The following is a 24732-nucleotide window of genomic DNA, read 5'->3' as shown; positions in this document are numbered from 1 at the left end:
CACACCGGGAAGACATGTTGGCATCCAACAGGGACCGACGGGCGGCACTGGAGACTCTGCGCGAAGCCATATCTGTAGAGTCACAGGGCCACAGAGAAGCCCTGAGGTTAGAACTCCATTTCCTCAGGGAGACTGTGGGTGAACTTGAGGCTTCCCGAAATTATAGGTCACAACAGCAGCTGGAGCAGCTCACGCGTTCACTCTCAGCTGAACTCCAGGCAACACGTGAGGAGATCCAGGCATCACGGGAGGCCATGCATGCAGAAATGCAGGCAACCCGTGAGGTGCTGCATGGGGATCTCCGTACTATCATCCTCCAGAACGAGACCTTCCAGACCCGCATGCTTGCTGCCATGAAGGACTATACCAGGGCTTTGCGTGGGCTGCCTCCCATAGCACCGCCACCTCCTGATGTAGCAGCCGAGGGTGAAGAGAGCGACAGCAGTTCTCCCACATTAGCGTAGCCGTGCAGGCCATGAGCCCACGGAGCTATTTTGTTTTTCGCAACATCCACGCAAGTGGGTGTTGGGGTGCACCCTGTCCTCTGACCTTCTGGCTGGCCTCCCCCCCGGTCCACACATGGCCATTTTTGATTTTAGTATTTGTTTTTAAAAACATTTTTTCCAGTGTGTTGCCTTGTGTTGCTCCCGTGGACATCCAGTGTGTATTCCAGCTGGGCACATGCAGGCTTGTCCTGTCTTTGGGTTAGATGCTTGGGTTCCTGAATCACACACCCCTCCTGCTTCCCCTTTCCATGGACTTGCAAAGGGTGTGACCAAGTGACAGTGACTTACACAGTGACATTGGGCTCCCATGAGCTGTGTGGGCAGTCTGTAGTTAAAACTGTGTGGACATCCCTAGTGGGGATTGTTGTTGGATTGAACACTGCATGGTGTACTGATATGTGCTTGGGCATCCATGTCTTTCTCCTTATTCACATGTACCTTCTTCATGTCTTCACAAGGCCGTCTCCTTTGCAGATGCAGTTCATGTTGTATGCAGTACACTGACACATTTGCCTGACAGCAACACTCTGCAGTTGGAAGGGGTCGATGTGCTGGCTTATTCAGGTTGTGAGACTTGCACTATTTTGATTTTGTACTGTCATATTTTGCCACTGTTTCATCCTGTGTTGCTGTACTGTGTTGCTGGTAAGTATTTGTTCATGTGTGCTGTTTCTTATTGATTACTGGGAGCATATTGTCTGTGGCCTGTTTACATTTGGGACAGTGCACTTTGTGACACTTGTGTCATGTGTTGTGCATTCATTTGGTTGCTATAACATTGCATGACATGACATGATGTGTTGGGGTAGTCATTCATGCAGCATGAATGTGTGTCTTTTTTGTCACACAGCATTGGTTGTATTTAAGTAGGTAGGGATGCACACAATGTAACACTTCCAGGTGACCAATCTCAGGCTGGTATGGTTGAGACAGTTGACTGTCCCTTATGTCATCATTATTGATTGTCAGCTGGTATGTGCCAGGGCTGTGTGCACTCCACAGGGGTGTGATTGTAGTTGAAGTAATTAGCCACCAGCTGTGTATGGGCTGCCGCACCACGTGCCCTTTCACCTCCCATGCGCAGCGGCCGTGCATGTGGTTGGGGATGTGCGGGCACCACCATGTCCACCCGCAGGTCCCGGTGGGTTGCAATGTTGTGCAGGACACATGCTGCCACTATGATCCTGCACACTACTGGGGGCGCGTATAGCAGCAGCCCACCAGAGAGGTCAAGGAAGTGAAAGGGTTGCAATATGGGCTGTGTTATATCTTACCTCAGGTGGTGTGGTGGGGTTCCGAATTGGCGTCATCATGTGGGTGCTCAGAGGGTAGGCACTGTCCCCTGGGGAGGTGATAATGGGTATCATTAGTGGGATTGTCACATTACTCAGTATCTGACATGCATGCATTTGCAGAGGCATTCATACTCAACAAGCAGCCATGTATTGCCATGCCGCCCAGCTTCTAGATCTGAGTTTAGGGTTAACATCTGAAAATGAAACTATCATGCGTGGACCCTGGATAGTTGGCATATACTGCGGTGACGATTCCCTTGGCATCACATACTACCTGCACGTTGATGGAATGCCAGTGCTTATGGTTTCTATAGATGTGCTCAGTTTCCCTGGGTGGACATAGAGCCACATGGGTGCAATCAATGGCACCTAGCACTTTTGGGAAGTGTGCCACCCTGTAAAAGTCCTGGACGGCAGCCTGCCCTTCTGCAGGTGTTCTGGGCATTTATATGTGCCTGCGGACTGAGGGGCGTGCAGTCATGATGGCCAACACCTGACCATCAGGCAGCATGACTGCGTGGCCTGTGACACCACCCCACACTGGCACTTGTCCGCTGAAATGAACCAGTGGCCAAGAAGTGCAGTACATTGAGCACCTTTTCCAAGGGGCTCAGTGCTTGGGAGCACAGGGTGGGTGATGTGAGGTCATCCTCCCACTCACTCACCAGGTCGAGTATTATGTGGGGTGGAAACCTGTACCTCCCATACACCTGGTCATCAGGCATTCCAAAAAGGCTGGTCCTGGGTGTAAAATTCTGGGCCTGCTATCCTCCTCCTCCTGCGGTGTCCCACGACCACTGCTGCATTGTAGCGTCTGAGCTTGTTTGTTGTTTGCGCGCAGTTTTATGCTGCGCGGGGCAGCGTATGCCTGCTTCCTACTGGCGTACGTTTTTCTGGATTAGTGCGTCTTTTTTGGCGCACGCGTTTCCCCTGTTCGATTCCATGAATACGTGTTGTTGGCGCGCGTGTGGGCGTTCCGCGCATTTACCTCCTGTACTTCCCCCGTAACGCCCAAATTTTCATGCGTTGTTCCCCATTCCGCGTGTTACGCCCCACGTTCCGCCCACTTTTATTGTGAGTGCTGCGTTTGATGATGTGTGCGCCCGTGTGCACCACGCACGATTTTAGCACACATCCCAGGATTTACACGCGCACAGACTTCCATGAATCGATGTGCGCGGCTTTCGCACGCTTGTGCTGTGATTTTCGCGCTTGCGCTGCGATTCGCTGGCATTCGCACGCTTGCGCTGCGATTTTCAGCACACATTAATTTCATGAATCGGCCTGTTTTTGTGTTGCCAGGATTGTTGCTTGCATTTCTATGAAGGACTAACATTTGCAAACACAATTGGTCTGTATTGTGTAAGTAAATGTTGTCAATAATTGGTGGCAATTGAAATAGAATATTTATTGCTACATTTGCGTAGCAATTTACACCGCTTATATTTGAAAATTTGAATGGACCAGATAGTTCTGTGTTGAAGTCATTTCTTTGGAGTCTGTGTTGCTTCTTTGAAGAAGTACCTGAATTTCTTTGAGTAGTAGATTCTTCTTTGGTTGTAGTAATTGATGAAGTATTAACTTCTGTTATTCTCTTTGGAGGAATTGCAGTGAGATCCTGTTGCATTCCTGTATGAAGTAGTTTTCATTTACAACATTTTGCTTTTTGTGGAACAGGATAGGTGTTTAGATGGGGGGGTGTATAGTGAACGTAGTCTATTGTATTCTAAAATGTAAGGAATATCAGTGTTTACTTTACTTGCATAAAAGTTCATTAGAAACAGAACATCAAGTGTATCTAAGTGTGATAGTGCTACATAACTCATGCCTTTTTTTAAAGACTGTGTTCCCAATATTTATCAATGCTTTATCTAGGGTAAGACCTTGTGATTTGTGAATGGTGACTGCGTATGCTAGAGTTAGAGAAAATTGTTCTCTGCGTACATACATGTCTTTGAATAGAAGGAATCGGGCTGTTGAGCGTCCTATTCATTTTACTGCTGATAGTTTGTCAAAGAGAATATTGTCAAACTGAATGTTGTTGTCACGTGGGTATGTTCAAAAGCCAAGAACTGTAAGAAGTGCTCCATTAACTAGTCCTTGCTCCACGTCAAGGTTACGTTTAAGCATTACTCTACAGTTTAAAGATAATTTTAATATTTTCTCCAAACCAGCTATGTTTTCTAAGGTATTTAGTCTTGTTGTGGCTTGTTGACACATGGGTAGTGTCATACCATGTACATCCAGTTTTCTGTGGAGCAAATTTCAATTATTGGTTGCATTTTTTTTCAACATTGTTTCATTGAATTTGGAACAGCTTGCAAGAGTTGGCATCAAGAACATACAATTGACATGTTTGTATGGTAATTGTTCCATGACATCAGTAGCACATGAGGTATGGCCATGAAGTGTATGGATGTGCCGGGTTTTTAATATAGCTTGTGTTTTTTGAGATAGTACACCAACTCTAATACTTTTTAAAATGTTGGCGTAGGTGAGGTCTGCAGACTGGCGCATGTTTTCTGTTAATTCTGTGTATTGGAAATGTTGCCAAAGGTTAACATTTCTTATAGTGCCAACAGTTTTACGGCAGAGTTTGTGCCCTAAGGTTTTAAAAATAGGTTCACCTTTCACTGGTGTCAATTGAAGAAGATCTCCGAAAACAATAATGTGTTTTCCTCCAAAGAAGTCATCGTAGTTTGTTTTGAGTCTGAGGTGAATCAAAGCTAACATTAGGTTGGAGACCATGCTCACCTCATCTATTAGTAGCATTTTCATTTGTTTCAAAACTCTGCGTAGTTCCGTTTCAGCTTCTGTAGAAAGTTTGTAATATTCTATGTTGTAGGCAGCTAAATTTGTGGGGGCAGTTACAACAGCTGACAGTTTGTTCTTTGTCAATTGTTGAAGGAACTTGGTGATGATTTTGATTACAAATGTTTTGCCTGAACCAGCTTGACCACTGACGTATAGTGATATAGGTTTGTAATTTTGGCAGGTACATTCTTTATTTTCATGTTGTACACCATGTGCAATTTCTTGTGTTACTTCTAGAAAAATGCTACGCTGCTCAGTGTTCAGCTTTGATTGCAGTACAGTTAAGTCTTCTGTATCTTCTTCATAGTGAGACATGGTGTTTTCTACTTCTGTCATAGCTAATTTTGCCTCATTTGCTAATAGTGGCTGTCCCAGTGGTTCTTGGCTTCCTGTTACAGAAGGTTGACATACATCAGGTTTTATATTATTTTTGTATGTGAAGTTTTGGTCTATGTGGTATAGACACATGTTTTCCAAAGTGGTACTTCTGTTTGGGTAGTATGTGTCTAGTAAATTATTTTTCAAAAAGTTTTGGCTGTTAGGATCATTTTTGGCAATTGTTTTTATGTCGTCGTATGATTTGAGAACTTTTTTTCTAGATTTTGCAGGACCAAGACTTAGCCATACTGTATTTTCAGATTTTCCATACAAAGCAGTACCAGTTAAACGATCTGCAGCTTCATAGAAACCACATTCTCTATGAGAGAGCATTTTTACATTGTTTTGTCCAATGATAGTTCATCCCAGAGTTCTTTAAGCTCTGTTTTTTCTGCTTTGGTTAAGTAGGCTATACTAGTGTAGGCACATATCGTGCAACTGCAGTGGAATCGTCTGCAATGTACTGCACATCTATGTTTGCATTCCATAAAATGGCAATGATTGCCTTGTAATCATTGATATATTTTGCTTCTTATGTTATTTTTATGTAATATGTTTTCTTAGGTTATTTATCTTTAACACTATATCTAACTAAAGACATGAAGTTGTTTACTTGACCTGTTGTTGTAACTGGTCTAGGGAAACCAAAGCAGCATTTGGTGTAGTATTTCCCTTTGTTTTTGTATTTGTGACGACAATATTTCCCACATTTGTGTCTATGAAATTGTGCTTATGGTTTCTATAGATGTGCTCATTTGCCCTGGGTGGACGTAGAGCCACATGGGTGCAATCAATTGCACCTAGCACTTTGGGGCAGTGTGCCACCCCGTAAAAGTCCTGGGCGGCAGCCTGCCCTTCTGCAGGTGTTCTGGGCATTTATATGTGCCTGCAGACTGAGGGGCGTGCAGTCATGATGGCCAAGACCTGGTGTAGGCAGCATGACTGCGTGGCCTGTGACACCCCCCCAAACTATGGCACTTGTCCGCTGAAATGAACCAGTGGCCAAGAAGTGCAGTACATTGAGCACCTTTTCCAAGGGGCTTAGTGCTTGGGAGCACAGGGTGGGTGATGTGAGGTCATCCTCCCACTCACTCACCAGGTCAAGTATTATGTGTGGTGGAAACCTGTACCTCCCATACACCTGGTCATCAGGCATTCCAAAAAGGCTGGTCCTGGGTGTAAAATTCTGGGCCTGGCTATCCTCCTCCTCCTGCGGTGTCCAACGACCACTGCTGCATCGTAGCGTCTGAGCTTGTTTGTTGTTTGGGCGCACTTTTATGCTGCGCGGGCCGCGTATGCCTGCTTCCTACTGGCGTACGTGTTTCCGGATTAGCGCGTCTTTTTTGGCGCACGCGTTTCCCCTGTTCGATTCCATGAATACATGTTGTTGGCGCGCGTGTGGGCGTTCCGCGCATTTACCTCATGTACTTCCCCCGTAACGCCCAAATTTTCACGCTAACTAAAGACATGAAGTTGTTTACTTGACCTGTTGTTGTAACTAGTCTAGGGAAACCAAAGCAGCATTTGGTGTAGTATTTCCCTTTGTTTTTGTATTTGTGACAACAATATTTCCCACATTTGTGTCTATGAAATTGTAAAATGTGTGCATGAAGATCACTATTTGTTGCTTCTGATGGAATTTCACAAGTGACATATTTTTCAATAAACTGTAAAACAGTGGCGTCACTGTCTTGACCAAATTTAGGAGCATCTTTAATCCATAAAAGCATGTGGATATATGGTGCTCCTTTGGCTTGGTATTCTTTTCTCCAAAAGAAGTGTTGCACTTCTCCGAGGGGATGAACAATTTTATCACAAATAAAGTGGAGCATAGCAATGAAGCGATGATGGAAATATCTTGAAACATTCACAGGATCTAGAGAGAAAAGTTCTCCAGGTGTTAGTATATCTATGTTTGTTTTGTTGTTGTTTGCTGTGCGTAGGAAATCATGTAAATCTTCCCATGCATATTCTGCACAACTTAATGTAACAAACCAAGTGGGCAGACCAAGGTTTCTTATCATACAACGTACATCTCCGTGATGTCAGAACCAGTACTCCTTAGTACCACACATGTTTGCTAACAGATTTGTAATGCTTGATTGTAGAACCTCATCTTTTTCTTGCACTTTCTGTAGTAATTGCGTAGCTGACATATTTTGAAAGTGTGTACCTGATTTCAATATGTGTGCAACTCCATAGCATAGAGTTGCTAGTAGGTGGAATATGTATTCCACATTTTGTCTAAATCTGGGATCTTCAGAATACATTCGTAACGAGCGGTATTCTGATGCTGTTATTTGAATGGATCTATCATCGTACCTTCCTTCTTTCCCAGTAGCGTGCTTCTATACTTTTTTTCCCATATGCTGATTGGTGATCCATTGGTTTGTCGCATTTGGTATGTTTCTAGTGCATCATCTATGGTGTCATTGGAGTGTAATGGATAAATTGTATAATGGTCTAAAACATTGGATACTGTAGCAGGATCTAGAAGTTAAAATTGACCAGTTTCTGCAGACTCTTGAATTATTTCAGTGGTTTCCTTCAAGTTTTCTTCAATATTAATTAATTAGATATTGCAAGGTTTGTCTAACTTTAGGTAAGTCTAAGAGTTGTTGCCAATTTTTTCTGTCTTTTGTACGTACACCATTTACTAAAACAATTAAAGATTGCTCTATTGGACATTGCACTCCCAGAGTGTGCACATTTTCTTTTAGATCTAATGGTAAATAAACTATTTTGCCACAAATGCCTTTCACTAATTCAGAGGGAGGTAATTTTGCTGTTGTTGGTTGAAGGCGTATTATTGCTTGAAATGGGTGCACTGTTTGAATTATGATGCTCTCATATAAGTTGAGTTGTTGCAGGGGTTTTGGTAATGGGGATAATTCCAATTTATCTGTGATAGCATGTGAAGGAGTTTGGTTGTCTAGTTTTGTAGTGCAGTAAGTGCAAAGTATTAAGCGGTCAGTTATTTCATATTTGTTTTCTCCTATAAGGTAGAGAGCTAAATCAAACCATTTGGAATCTTCATTGTCTTCTATTTTGTATGTTACGTCTACAGTTTTTTTGTTACTTTTATAAAAATGTCTGCGGCAACACACACACACATGGTTTGGTACTTCAGCAGACGTACTTTTAAATGTTAGTATTTCTTTTTGGTATGTGTGTAGTAGAAGGTTGCCATCTGTACAACTTTTGCTAGTCTGTTGTAAAGCTCTTGCATTTTGTAAGCGGCTTTCACTTCCAAAATATTTTCTTTGAATATGCTCTATTTCTTCGAGTAGGTCTTTGGCTGTACCATGTAGAAGATTGTTATTTAAATTGGCTAGTGCTAAAGCAGGACTTTTAGCATAGTACAGTTTATAGACTAGATTTCTTATAGTTGAATGATGTGTTGATATCATTTTGATATGATGGAAGGTGCTTTTGCAAATAGGTCCTGAAATGCAAGCTAATGAATGTCCTTGTAGTCCTGTGTGTTTGCGCAGTGGACAGGTATCCATATTTTGTAGTAGTTTAATTTTGATTTTGGCTTTGCCTTTCACATACTGATTGAGGAACTGGCGTAAAGATTTAAAAGATTTTTTGGCAATGTTACACATTGACTTGCACGGCCATTTGTATACTGGACATTCTGGTTCAGTTGAATGGAGAGGTGATACTGACTTTTCTGGGGACATTTTTGTAAGCAGCATTTCTTGTTGCATTATGGTATTATTAAGTTTTTCATACCCTCGTCCACTGCTATGTATGGCAATTGTGTTTGTTTGCTTTTGTTTGTATGCTTCTTCATTGAAATATCGTTCTGTGCTCGTGGTGTGACTCCATTCACCTCCACAGATATTTAATAAGTTATTTTTGTTGACATTACGTTTATTGAGAAGTCTTTTTTGTAATTTAGTAATTAGTTTTGTTAGTGGTTTTATTCAGTTTAATACTAAAATAAATAACTTAGTTTTGAGAAGGATTTCACTGTCTATCAAAGCTTCTAAGATACATTTTCTAAGGTAGGTTTTAAGGGTTGTGCATGATTTGCCTCCTGTTTTTATAAGTTTCTGAAGGACTCTGTGGCAGAACATTTTTTCTAAAATACTTTTTTTGTTATGGTTACTTGCCACTACATCAAGATTTATAGGAGCCGTGTTAGCAGTAGTGGTAACTGAATTCGTATTAATCACTTTATGTTTCGTTTTACATTCTGAAAAAGGAGGGAACGTTTTTGTATTGGAAGCTTGTTTTATTTCGCTTAATGATTCTATTAGATCTTTTGTTTGAACTTTTTGTACAAATTCTGCATGAGATTGATGCTTATTTTGGACACTTATTTTCATTGGCTCTACTTCTGTGTTGCTTTCTACAGACTTGTTTCTTGGTAGGCATACTTTGGGGTCTGTTGAAAAAAAAGAAGGTATGGGTTGGGCTATTCTGCAATGTAAGTGTGCTGTGTGCATGAGTGTGCTGGTAAGGATGTATGTGGTGGTGTGTGATTGTGCATTGAGCAGCTACAAGTAGTTGGGAAGGCTATTCTTGTATTTGTGTGTTACTAAACTGGGGTTCAGATGACAGTACAAAGTAAGCTAGTGGTGAGGAGAAGCACAGATACTTAATCTAACGGTATAGAAATAAAACAGTTTTTTGTTCTGTAATACTAATTTTCTAGGGCTGAGTGATGTCATTTGTGCGCTGAAAAACAGGGATTTGTGCGCCATTCTGCCAGCTAATCCTTGTTTAACAAATAGGGATTTCGACAATGATTTTTATGTTTTTGTAGTAGTATTCTTGTTTGATAACTAACTGAACATAGTATGTGAATGCAGTTTTCTTTGATTATGTGCAGGCTTTATATTTGTACTTAAAATATGTTAGTTCAACATGCTTTGCAAATGAGTAGAATACTAGGTGTACGAAACTGACTTGGTTTGTTAACGCTGTGTTATTGAATGTTAGGCGATAGAAGAAATAATGATATACTTATTTTGCAATTTTTATAAGATAAATGACAGAAAGTGTATAGAAAAGCATGGAATGTATGCATGTGTGAAGGTATGGGTAAAACAGCAGAAGGATTTGATTTACAGGCAGTGGTGTTATTTCAGCTGGGAGTTTTTCAATGATAGTGTCTATCTCTGTGAGTGTATGAAGGTGCATGACCTTATCCTGGCTGTGTGTAATTTTATAATAAACTACTAAGTGTTTTTCTACAATTATACTGTTCTTTCTCCCATATTTTAATAGTATAATTGTTTAGATAGCTGTGTGTGTAAGAACAAATTTAGATAGCACAAAGGTTTGGAAGTGACAGTTGATTATAGCAGATGGGAAAAATGACAGTTAGTTCATTGTATAGGTTATACAGGTAAAGTGGCAGTTACTTTGTTTATACGCATTCGTATGAGTTGTACATGTACTGTGCATAAAATATGCATATACCTGTAGTTTGTATTCATGCATGTGGATATGCATGCAGCTGCAAGTAGAAATCTCGGAGACTTGTACAGTAGTTTTTGTAGTAGGTGGTTTCCAATGATATGCGACTTGCACTCAGAGTGATCAACAGTACATTTGAAGTGCTGAACTCTGATGAAGGAGTTAGACGTAGAGGTTTTGGATGTGATTGGTGGAGAGATGTGTGACTGCTTAACTGTATCTAATGAGGGAATGGCACAGAAAGTGAAGTGGAAAGGGTAGAAGGGCTGTCCAAGAGTTATGCGGTGCATGGAGACCGCGGCTGTCCGCGGACAGGGCATGCCACATCCGGGGTTTTCCAGCAAATCCAGCATGGGAATGGGACTGTAGGGCTCAGCCAATTAGGTGTTGAGTTTGAGGATTTGTGTTGAAAGAGACTGTGTGTAGTGAAGATGGCAAAGGTAGAGAAAGTCAGGGTGTTGGTGCTTGGAGATATGTTTGTGCATGGTTTACAGCAGTATGCTCGATGTAGGCATGTGGCAAACAATTTTGATGTTAAAGGAGTGGAGGTCTTGTGGAGCACTGTGCCTGATTACAATGTACAGGGAATTGTACAAGTTTGTGAAGAAATGGGCAGGATGAACAGTCCCCATGTGGTAGTTTTGCAATATGGTGCTTCCCATTTGCGCTGTGTCAACATCCTTCCAAATGCCGAGGTAATGTTTTCTGGATTAATACCTAGGGCAATATGGGACAATAGACCTGTTGCAATCAACCGAGGCATGTGTGCTTTCATGCTGAGATAATGAGAATATTGATTCCAGTAATGCTGTTTATTTCAGAGAAGATGGCATTTCTTTATCTTTTATGGGAAATGCCATGCTGTTCTGGAATGTAAGTGTTGCTTTGGAGAAGGTAATGTGAAGAGTTTAGGAGTAAAGTAAGACAAAAAAAATAGAAAATAACAGGTGTCTGTCAAGAATCTGCAAAAAAAAACAAAGAAAAAACAGCTCTTTTCAGAGCCAACCTCAAAGTGGAAATGGGGCACATTATTTAAATTTAAATACACCACGCTTAGATTTTCGATATGTCCGTGGACATGGCGGTAGTCCGCGGACACAGCGTATTACATACAGGGATTTTGGGGTCAAGGGGCATGCAAATGAGAATGGGCAAAGCAAGGGATTGGTCAGTAAAGTTTACTGGTTGTGTTGTGTAAGGAGAGAGTTTGTCAGAAATTCTTTTTCCTGAGAGCAGATAGCTATGGCTGTGTGTTTTAGAAAACAGAATATATGGATTTTGGAAGAGTCATGGATACATATGTTGGAGGTGCATGCAGAACGCTGTGGAGTAGCTTCAGATCTTGGATTGCCTCATGTGGAAGTGCACTGGCATGGATTGCGTGGAATGAAGTGGCTAGACTTGGTACCTCTCTGTGCTAGTTTGGAGACAGAGCATCATCCAGACATAATTATAATTCATTGTGGAGGGAACAGTTTAGGACATGTGCCTGGAATTTCATTGCAATTTGCAATGAAAGATGGATTTGGGAAGGTTATGGACATTTTTCCAAATTCCCAAATAATTTTTCTCATTTGCGCAGAGACAAATGTGGCTGCATTCTTCTTCATTTGGTCCACAAATGTAGAAAGCAAGGCACACTGTCAATAAGGATGTTTGTGCCCTTCTAAGAGATGTTGGCATGTCCTCTTTTCACAATGAAAATATTATGTTTCATAGCACATACATTTTTCACAGCGATGGAGTCCATCTTACTTATGCTGGCAATCAGATTTTTCTATGAAATGTACAAAATGTATTGCAACCTTTTTTGGAATTACAGCCATCCATTTTGCAGTAGGTGTTGACCATTTCAAGTTTTTCAAACACAATAAAACACCCCCAAAAGGCTCTTTTCAGAGCTACCACCTCCTCCCAGAGAAATGTGCAATGGTTATGATAGGGCAGCACCCCAACATTTTTGATGTCCTTGAACTGTCCGTGGACTTCTACAAAATGGGTGGAGAGAGGAAGATGTAGCTGGGCCTTATTTAGGTAGTGGGCAGACCTTCTCATGCTCCTTGACCGTAGTCTCGAAAGCACTCCGAAACTCTCCCCCCTGCAGAGTACTGCGTCACAGAACATACACAAAACTGTGACCCTCGAAAGGTAAGAGTCAACAGCATCATGGTTGGCCTGTGAGGCAGCTGGAGGGATGCGCTGTCCCACAGGAGTGTCTCTTATGGTGACAGGAGCAGAAACGGAGGATGTGGTAGAGGAACTCAACCAACTACATTGATCACAAGGTACAACCTTGCGAACAGCCCCACCGTGGAACGACCTTAGGTGTCGCTTCATGGATATCGTACCAAAGCTGTACGAACCAGGCCTCCCACAACTCAGCACCATTTTGCACTGGTTGCAGGTGACCTAGTTCACACGTGCTTTTGGTACATCACCCTGAATGATAAACAACCACCACACCCAAGACTCACGGTGAGTGCTGGTAGTAGGGACTTCCACTACCTCATCCTCGTCATCCTCTTCATCCTCCTCCTCTACATCCTCACACCTGTTCCCCTCTGCAGGCCCTTGGGGAGGTGTTGGTGGTGGAGGGGTTGAGGGTGGTGCTGAGGCAGAAGCAGCACCAGCTGGAAGAACAGCAGCCATGGAAGCCATCAGGTTTGCAACATCAACAGCAAAGGCAGCAATAGCAGGTCAATCTTCAATAGTAGAAAGACAGAATGAAGATGAGCTCTGGGGTGCGGCCTTTTATAGGAGTGCAGGTGTGCGCTCCACGGACAGCCGTGCTGTCCGTGGACAAATTGAACACCCAAAAAAGGATTAAAAAGTTCCAGAAAGTATGTAGAAAGCCATGGTCATTGTCTGGGACATGTGTACTGGTGGATTTGTACTGTAAAATACTTTGGATTGTCTGAAAAAGTACTTTTAAAATTTTCAGGGACCCAGACAGTGTCCGTAAATCAGGACACACGCTCAGCGTGGTTGCGGTCACATGATGACATTGCGAACATGTCCGCAGGACACCAAATGCACAGGAACGTTCGTGCGCATGCACGCGGGTGTTCTACAGACAGTGTTCGGGTCCTCAAACTAATTAAAAGTGCGACACAAGTGAGACGGACAGGTATGGACAGGCGCGATGTTCGTAGGACTTATGGGTGTGGTGCGCATGTGCATAGACGGACAGGCATAGTGTCCTTAGAACACCTCCATTTGGGTTAATTGCGAACATTCCAGACACCGGGTGTGTTCTAAGGACACCTCCATTTTAATTACAGACAGTACAGACAGGTAAAGTGTCCTTAGGACACCTCGATTTTGGTTAGTTACGGACATCCCGGACACCATGCGTGTTCAAAGAACAGTTCCGTTTTGACTGCGGACTGTACAGACAGGTATAGTGTCCTTAGGACACCTCCATTTTGGTTAATTACGGACATCCCTGACACCGCGTGTGTTAAGAACAGTTCCATCTTGCTTGCGGACAGTACGGACAGGTATAGTGTCCTTAGGACACCTCTATTTTGGTTAATTACAGACATCCCGGACATTGCGTGTGTTCTAAGAACAGTTCCATTTTCCTTGCAACAGTACAAACAGGTATAGTGTCCTCAGGACACCTCCGTTTTGGTTAATTACAGACATCCCGGACACCTGGTGCGTTCTAAGAACAATTTCATCTTGCCTGCGGACAGTACAGACAGGTATAGTGTCCTTAGAACACCTCCATTTTGGTTAATTACGGACATCCCTGACACCGCGCGTGTTCTAAGAACTGTTCCATCTTGCTTGCGGACAGTACGGACATGTATAGGGTCCTTAGGACACCTCTATTTTGGTTAATTACGGACATCCCAGACATCGCGTGTGTTCTAAGAACAGTTCCATTTTCCTTGCGACAGTACGAAAGGGTATAGTGTCCTCAGGACACTTCCGTTTTGGTTAATTACAGACATCCCGGACACCTGGTGTGTTCTAAGAACAATTTCATCTTGCCTGCGGACAGTACGGACAGGTATAGTGTCCTTAGAACACCCCCATTTTGGTTAATTGCGGACATCCCGGACACCCGCTCTGTTCACGGACACCCCAATTGCCTTTTTTTAAAAAAATAAGACACAAAGGAATGAAGTAACAACACATATAATATTTTATTATTATATACAAATATAACATTTATGAAAGAGAGGGGGAAGCAGAAACTGACACAAATACAGGGGAATTAGGGGTTTGGAGAGGATCAATGTGAGGGGATGAAGGGATGGAAGTCTCATCATAACGTTTTTTTTGGTGGTGAGGGTTTGGAGATAGTTGACTGGGACATGGAGAGGGGGAACAGGTGCATGTAGGACAATGATATATATTTTTTTTCTTTTATGTCGTCCTCTACAAAATGTTTCAAAAGATTGAAATTTTCCCTAAGCATATTCATTTTTTGTTCCATGTACTATAGAGTATTTTCTAATGTCTCTGTTGATAGTATTGTTTTCAATGTTTGTATGGTCTGTTAAAATATATATATATATATATATATATATATATATATATATATATATATATATATATATATATATATATGTTAAGTACACATAAATTAATGATTATTAATTTTGTTATATAGAGAAATGTCTACCATTAGTATCACTGTCTTCAGACATTTCCTCACGTGGAAAATATTCTTCAAGCCATTCCAAAGTACTGGACATTTCTGTGTAAAAAAAATATATCACTTTTAGTGTACCAAATATAGAAAGTTTAGAAATATATAAAAAAAAATGAACTTTACTTACTAGTTTCTGGTAAGTTGTCTTCTTACTGTTGTGTAGGTCTGCTGTTGCTCCTAGCTGTGCAGTTTCTGTGAAGTTTTTATGCTGGAAGCATATCTTTTTTGTTTTGGTATATTCCATTTTAGTACACATGGTATTTAAGTGGATGGTTGATATGTTACATATATAGGGTGCACTTCTTACTTATTGTTATATATAATGTGTTTATGTGCTGCTTTTTGAACTTGTTCACTGTTCATATGGCATGATAGAACAACCTAAGATACCCCCTGAGTTTTTGGGTAGTGTTGATGTTGTCCGCGTCCGTCTGCGGACATACACACAGTCTGTGGACATCAAAATCACTAACAGGGGGTTCAGCATGTTATATGTATCTAAAGTAAGGGAATCCTAGTAAACATCTATGAAATTCATAGTATGTATATGTATACCCAGAAAAAAACTTTGATAAAGGGACGTTATGGTTTAGTTGCATTACTAAAAATCTATGAAATTCAGTAAAAAAACTTTGTTAAAGGGACGTTATGGTTACATTGCACTACTAAAAACCTATGAAATTCCGTAAAAAAGCTTTGTTAAAGGAACGTTATGGTTCCAAGTAAAACTGAAAAACCCCTGAAATTTGCCAGTTATGGTAAGCTAAGCAACCATAACTCGCGTCGCCACCGTGCATTGCCAAACCTAACACCCAGGACATCAAAGATGAAATCACAAATGTCATTCATGACATCACTGATCATTTTTGTTTTTATTTTTTATTTTATTTAAAAGTTTAAAGCGCACAGCAGCCCTAAGGCATTGTGGTGCTGTTACAGTATATTCACTTAGATACAGCTTAGAACAGGCACATCAGACAGCTTTGAGGAGGTTAAACAACAATAATGCTGTAGGGATGTTCCATGGTTATAGGGGAACACCATTCAAGTACAGTCTAGTTGAATAACTTTCTGAGTATGAGTGGAGTATGAGTTTTAGGGCGTGTTATTGGCTGCATTTTGATGCTTTACTGTCCTGTAGGTTTCATAAATGGTGTGTAGTGTATTTTGCAGTGTGTACGCAGTGGCAGTGTGTGCATATGTGTTGTGTGTTTATAATGTCAGCATTGTGTTGCTTTATTGTGTGTTTAACTGTATACAAAGAGTTCGACTGTGGGTATGGTTTTGAGGTGGTTTGTTTTATGATGTGTGTCATTCTTGTATGGTATACGAAATTAGGGTGTATGAGTATGTTGCCTGTTTTTTTATTGCTTCACGGCGTGTTTTACTTGGTGGTTTGAAATATGGTGTGTTATTCTATACTGTCTAAACAGTTAGGGTATATGCATATGATTTTCATGTGCTTAGTTTGCTTGACGTATGTTATTAGTATATATTGCAAAAATGTTATTGGTTTTGTGCAAAATTAGTTGCTCAGCATATGGTTGGCCTGTGGTTTATCAAATTTCATTACTTGAATTATTTTCAGACAAAATCATTGTTGTCATTGCACATGTGTCATATATAGATACATTTTAAATAGTTAATATCTCAACATTGGATGAGTTGATTTTGAATTTTCCTTTTTCAGAGCCCCAATGCCAGATGAAATTTAGTGGCATGCAACGAATTAAGAAAATCGAAGTGGCCGTTTTTGAGCTATTTGGGCCAAACATTTATTTTTCCTACAACCCTATTTTTAAAGCTGTTTAAAATATGATAAAAGTAAAGATGTTTTAAACTATGAAGTCGTTACTGTACAAAATGTTCAGACATTTTCATGCAAAGGTTCAAAAGTTATTGAGAAATGTTATTTTCTGAAGCTAAACAGATACTTCATCTTCACCTTAACTATGATTTATGCTAGAGAGATGACATAATATATAATACATGGTCTGCAGTAGTAACCCTCTAGTTATTATGAGATTGCTTAATGCATTAGAAGAACAGTTTTTGGGCAGATTACATCTTAAGTACCTGTTCATGAATCCTCGTGTAACCTTGCAAAAATAGTGTACAGCCAGCTCTGAATTATTGTGGCAATGGTCACAATAGTATGTTTACTTACTTTGAATGTTTGCAATGGTGGGTAGAATGCCTGACAGACTGTCACTACAACCTATGAGTATAATAGTATATTTACTTTGGGTAGTAGTAATAACAATGTGTTTAATTTGAAAAATATGGCTACTGCATGGGCACAACAAGATGTTTAGTTTGGATTGAATGTGTACAAGAATGTGGCTACTGGCTATGTATATAAAGGTATGTTTACTTTGGGTTGAATGCCTGTAACAATGCAGCTACTAGCAATGGCAACTAAGCACACAGTAACAAGGGAATATCTGTGTTTCTTTGTTTATAAAGAGGAGAAAATATAGTTAGTTGTAAAACATGGTATGGAAGATACACATACTTAAGATTTTGCACACCCATTTACTTTATTTGGACCACATTAGTTTATACATTGTATGTACTATGTTTTCTACAACATGCGTATGTGATACGCTGTTGTTGTATCAACATGTTGCAATCATTGGGTCATGGGAAAAAAATCCAAGGTGGATTGAAAAAAAACGATTTTCTACATTAAACGTTAATACAATTTACATTTTCTTCAAAATGTTCTGCATTTCTTTTCAGAGTGTTACAATTATGAAAAGGAGACATATTGTGTATGTGTAGAAAGTAGTACAGAGGTATTATGGGTGTATTCACTAATTACATAGGTGATGGTGTGTTTTAAGGATAATGTAATTAAGGAATATATATATATTTTATTATTTGTATATAATCTTTTGGATTTTTACAAAGACGTTTTCATGGTGTAGAGAAAAAAAGAAGTTTGCGAGGTTGATACTGGTGAGAAGTATTGGATTATTTTTGCTGTTCATTAAGGAATATTTCTTTTATTTGTTTACCTATGTTTGAAGTAGTTAGATATCCATGTGCATGTTATAAATATATAGTATAGTAAAAGTAGAATAGTGGTAGTATGGATGTATTTAATAATTACATAGATGATGGTGTCTTTTAAGTGTATTGTAATTCAGTAATATTTGTTTTGTGTGTTTTTTAATGTTTTAAATAGCTAAATACCCATCAGTGTATTCTAATTGTATAATATAGTAAATGTGAAGTTTAATTTAATGATACAATTTGGGTTTGGGAAAAATTAAGTTGGCATTTGTTATATTTGCTGGTAACCTATATTCTTGAGTAACGGAAGTATAATTACATTCCAACCAACCACTTATTTTTCCACATATGCAGTATAGTGGCCCAGGGCGGTTGTGGCACCAGTGTGGTGTATTATGCCTACTGTTGTGAATATTTTCTTGCCAAGAGATACTTGATCTTTGGTGAAATTAGTGAGTTTACAGTTTTCTTGTAGTGCCATCTGCATTGTATCTTAAACATATTGATATTACATATTGGGCATTTAAATCTATGTGTATTTTAGACAGAATGCCGGAATTTAAAAATTAGCATAATATGCCATGATTTACATTTTGGAGAAGTTGCTGAAATTGAATTGAATTACAATTTGGTATAGATACATTCACAAATCATTCATTGGGAATATGCAATTGTGAAACATGGTTGCAGAGACAACATGTATGTTTCCAAGTGCATGAAATGTGTAAGATTCTATTTATAGGGATGTGCTGTGTCTCTAATACTTGTAGTAAGTCCATTAGGAATTCTTGAGGATCCTCCTGTGTTGTGTATTTAACAATTCCTGTACAGTTGTCCAATTCCTGTCTTATTACTGAGACACTGTAGGTAGTGCCAGGGTTCTTAGTGGAATTTCTGTGCACGATGAGCATTTGTAATCAGAGCTGCTTTGAGTTATTTAAGTAAGTATTTTCCACAATTGGTGTCGATTATAATGGAATATTGATGCTACATTTGCATAGCAATATACTCTGTTTCTGAATGTAAAAGGACAAGAGAAATAGGTCTCTGTTTGGTCTGAAGGTCCTGCATTTGTTTATGGGATTATGGGGAGATCTGTTATGGTTTCTGTTTGTACTAGTTGTCTTTTAAGAGGTTTTTCATTTTTGAGGTACAGGATATATATATCCAGATTTGGAGGGTACGGTGCACACAGCCTGTTGTATTCCAGAATACAAGGAATGTCAGCATTGACTTTGTTTACATCAAAGTTAATTAAAAATAGACCAGTTAGAGTACAAAGTCGTGAAAGTGCTACATAACTCATACCTTCTTTGATGACTGTTCTGTTAATGTTTACAAGTGTGTGGTCGAGGGTTAGACCTTGTGAATTGTGAATTTTAACAGCAAATGAAAGAGACAGAGCAAATTGTTCTCTGCCTATGTACATTTCTTTGAGAAGAAGGAAACATGTTGTGGTGCAGTGGATTGTTTTAGTTTGTTCAAGTTTGTCAAAACTAATGATGACAAACTGGATATTGTTTTCATTTGGATATATTTGAAAGCCAACACCTGTTCCAATTGGTCCATTGACTAAACCTTGTACTACATTAAGTTTGCATTTTAGTAACAGTCTGCAGTTTAGGCACAGAGTTAATAGTTTTCTGAATCCAGCTGTGGTGGAGATAGATTTTTCTAGGTTATTTAGTCATACTGATGCTTGTTGAGACATAGGGAGTGACAGGCCATGCACTTTTGAAAATCAAAGCATACCTGTACTATGTCTTTTTATATGTAGATTGTGTCATGTAGATCCTGCTGGTTCTGGAACTAGAAATCTGTTAAAGTTTGCACAGTAGTGTGATAGAGGTGGCTTTGAAAGACAGCACACATCCACTCTCAGAGTAGAAAGATACATCTGAACTGTTTAACTGAGGCGACACGGTTAGATTTTGAGTTTCTTTATGTGATTGGGGGATGGGTGTGTGGCTGTTTGAATATTGCCAATCAGGGAGTGTTGCACGGGTTTTGGAGCTGCCTGTGCTCTGACGTCCGCTGACATATGCGACTGTTCGAAGATGGATCACATGTGCACTCTGGGCTTTTTAACCATGCCTTGTAGGAGAAAAGGACTGCAGAGGCCATGGATATCACAGATGTCCATGAATGCTGAGAGGCTCAACCAATCAAGCTTTCTCTTTGTGGAGGAGGAGTTAAACTGGAGAGGAGGACAAGTGCTTCATTTCTTGTTTGAATTTCTGGAAGCATGGAGCTCAACAAAAAGCTCTTTGGATTATAGGAGATGTGTACCTTACTTGGCTGCAGATATATGGAGAACAGCTTGGCATCTCACATAATCTTGGCTTTACAAAATCTGAGTTGTGAAGCTATGGGGCATTGGAAAAATCCTGAAATGATTTTAGTTCATTGTGGAGGTAATAGTTTAGGGTATGTAACTGGTTTATATGTATAATTTGCATTAAAAGATATGTTTAGAGGTCTGATAGAACCTTTTCCACAAACAAAGTAATATTATTCACAAATGTTCATGAATTAGAGACAGGTGTGGAAAGATCGAAGTTATTTTGTACACAAATAGAAAAAGCAACAGGGAATGCCAATAATGCTTTATGTGCATTTCTGTGAGATTTTGGAATTTCATCTTTTAAAAATGATAATGTATGACATGATGGAGTGAACATTTTCATAAAAGATGGAGTACATCCAAAAGTGTTGGAAATTACAATTTTCTTTGCAATATTCAGAATGCAGTGAAACAGTTATTGTGAAACAAATGAAATTGGAAGATGAGTATGTAATGAACAAGTAATGATCAAATATATTAGTGCATATTGTACGTATACATATTAATATCACAGTTTTACAAGAACAAAAAGAAACAACTTTAAAGAGTATGAAAAGAAGGAGTAAAATTCATATAGCTTCCATGCTCTGTTTTTTGATTGTCCAGTATGCAGCTATATTCTCCCGTCCATCAAGGGTGAAGAAACAGCAAGGAAACTCATGATGTTTAGTGGCATAATATGAATGGAAGGTGTAAAAGCCTTGAGTAAGACTATAGCACCTTCCATGCAAGACACAACGTATTTGTAATAGTTTGTATGGCAGAAAAGAGGGTTGGAACAGAAAATTATTTCTGTCACATTTTGTCCTATGTGCTATACAAATGCTCCAGTATTTGCAACAGCGTTTTTTTTTAATGCGATGGAAATACTACAGATTCTTATGGAGTCCACCTTCTTTATGCATCAATTTAAAGTAGATGGAGTCTATAAGGAATCCACATTTGTTTATATTAAATTTTTAGACTTTGAAACGTGGCTCCCCATGTAACCTGTGGTTTTTCTAGATTGAATTTATTTGTATTTGTTTCTGGAAGAGGGAGGGAGGGGCACCAACCACTATAAGAGGGGAACAAGTGGACAAGGGAAGGTGTTGAGCATGGGTATAACAACTAAGGGAAGGGGCAATTATTTTCATGTGCCTTAACATCAGCCTCAACGGTGCTGTGGAATTGCTCCCCCACAGTCCACACATAGAAAAGTTGTCCATTGAAGGTATGGTTGAACTGCCTCTCATATGGCCTGTGATGCAGCAGGAGGAATCCTCTGCCCCACTGAGGTGGAATGTGTGGTGGCAAGAGTGGTACGTGAGAGTGCAGTAGATGGGGTGACTAGGGGTGACTAGACATCCTGACAAAGGAACTGCCTTTGTGCAGGCAATCAGGTGGAAAGTCTTGGTGTGACAGTGCATTCATGTTGGTGGCGACTGAGTGTGGCTCCACACTAAAGGTAGCACACACAGGCAGACTGAGCATTCAGCACCCCCCAAATGGTGGTAAGAAAGACGCAACACCCAGGATTGCCTCCAACCACCTCTTCCAATGTGTCCTCACCCTCCTCTTTCTCCTGCTCTCATCTGCCCATGTTCCCTTGTATTTGTTCTCCAGGTGGTTGTGGGGTGAGGTTTCAGCTCCCAGATTGCAGCTCCCAAAGTTGGTCCTCTCAAGAGGTCTGCCAGATTGAGAATGACTAAAAGAAATGGGTGGGTCTGCTTGGAGGAACCGTCCTGGGTCTTTACCCCTGTCTGCAAACTTCAGAGGTAAAAAAAGGCCATTAAAAGTTGTAAAAAGTTCAGAGAACAACAAGGAATGCTAGTAGCAGTTTTGGCAGAGTAATATTTCAACTGGAGTGTGGATAGTGTGGGAGCAAATAGGATTTCAAGATGTCAGTGAAACACAGACAATGCCCGTGGACACGTCATCACACTGCACATGCATGGTCACATCATGACATTCGCAGCTATCCATGACCATGCCAGGACATTCTTGAAAGGTAGTGGACCTGGGTGATTTCACATATTTTCAATAATATATTTTTTGATAAGGAGGGAGAAACACTATGGAAAATACAAAGAGGAGAATTTGGGGGTGTATATGTTCATGATTGGGTGAATTAGGGATAGAAATGTCATCAAAACATTGATCTCTAATATCTTATTGGAATGATTACGGTGATTGATGAAGGAACGAGTCACAGGTAGGGCAATAAAAATAAATTATTTGAATGACGATTTTTTGCATATACAGATAGTTCTCTAATTTGATTTGTAACTTCATTCATCTGTACACATATTTTCTTCATCTGACTTTCAATGTTATCTAATCTATTTCCAAAGTGTTCCTATTTCTTTTCCACGTGATTAGTTAGTTCTTCTTCTTCTTCTTCTTCTTCTTCTTCTTCTTCTTCTTCTTCTTCTTCTTCTTCTTCTTCTTCTACATTGTGAAATATAAGAGATATGTAATATAGTTTAGTGTTTAATAGTATATGTATGCAGAATTGTATTGTTTTGTAAAATATATTAACTAATTTAAAATCAGAAAGTTGCTCCTCAGTTACATCTTCTTTTGTTAAATATAGCTCTAGCCATTCCAGAGTTTGTGCCATTGCTATTTATATAGTTACATAATATTTTCACACACTTATTACAAATACATACTGCATGTATATAAATCAAATGCAAAGATACTGTTTACTTGATAAACCTTTGAAACGATATGTGTCACTTTAACAAATGTGCTTCAGTGCCTGTCAGGTGTTGAAGTGAATTGTTTAAACAGGGTGTAGAGTTGTCTCCTTTTTGGCACAATCCTAATATTGTATTATCATTTTAAAAACAGTAATTCATTTTCTATGGTTATATGGATGAAAAACAAAGTGTATTGATTGTTCGCATTGTTGCTCTATGTACAATTTTTCTACTAAAACAAAATAATAGTATATTGTGGTCCCCTGTGGTTTTGGGTTCTATTGATGCCACCTGTCCAGAGGTACGTCCGCGGACTAGTGAGACAGTGCATTGCATTGGCAAACGAAGAATGGCTTGACTCAGTGCATTCTCGTTGCTCTCCCCATAATGCCATATCCCCCAAATACCATTTTGAATGGCATTGCAAGCTCATTCTCTTATTTGATATATTTGATCTTGGCTTTACAACAGGAAAGCACTGAGTTAAACCTGAGTTTCCCAATGCGCTGAATTTCAACAGTATATTTTAAATTATTAACAGGTCCATATCCATGGTCTTCGGTCATGCCCACCGTGTTTTTGAAAACTCTTGGGCCATGGCCAGTGTATATTTTAAAACACTAACTGGCAGCTGGCCATGGCCTTCAGCTGTGTCCACTGTAGTTTTGAAATGACTCCCTAGCCACCAGACATGGCCTTTGGCCATGGCCAGCCACAGCCTTGGGCCATGCCCAAATGCCCACGGCCTTAGCCCGTGCCCACATGCCCAATGTATTTTTAAACTCACTCCCTAGCCACTAGATTTGGCCTTCGTTTGTGCTACATATAGCCACAATTGTCAGTAGTTTTCAGAGAACAATGATTATTAGGGGAAAGCAGTGAGGAAAACAAAGTCCCCTGGACCCCCACTCACTCACTAAGTGCCCCTCTCCTCATAGCAAGGTCCCCACACTCCCACAAACACAGATTTGTCTCTGTAGCCCTCTCGTATACCCCTTCAAACACGTGTTGTTCCATGTGATGAACTTTCATTGCCCAATCTTGTTTTCTCTGGTAGTCGCGATTATTGGACCAAATAAGTGTGACCACATGAAAATGTTTATGCTGCAAACACAGCCCCTAGCCCACCTCCAGTTCCACATGGTGCCCTATCCCCCCTCCCCGAATTGTAGCCTGATGCCATTTCACCATTTTCCTACCTCCAAATGTAATTTTTCTGCTATTTATTTTCTGATATTTACAGGTGTAGGCGTGGCTATCTCTCACATTGGGAAATAAACAGCAGCTTTTTTCATTTCTGAAAAGCCACTCTGCCACAATGCATCATGGGGATATCACTATTTCTTTGAGAGAAGGGAGCACACATTCTCAGTCAAATATTAAAAAACGACTGGACAGAGTATCCCCAAACCACAAAAGGATCGCAAGTCAACGGTTTGTGCCCAAATTGTTGCAGACCTGGTCCAAATCCGAAAAGCATTTTCTGCTGTGCGGCAGAGAAATATTGACCTTTTTTGTCTATAGGAAAATTAATGGAGAGTAGGCTGAAAGTGCTTTTTTACATTCTTAATAACTTGTTTATTTTTAAACAAAT

This window comes from Ambystoma mexicanum, chromosome 5q (genome assembly GCF_040938575.1).
Source record: "Ambystoma mexicanum isolate Mex_15411 chromosome 5q, UKY_AmexF1_1, whole genome shotgun sequence".
Taxonomy (NCBI): Eukaryota; Metazoa; Chordata; class Amphibia; order Caudata; family Ambystomatidae; genus Ambystoma; species Ambystoma mexicanum.
Note: the sequence above shows the minus strand (reverse complement) of the source record.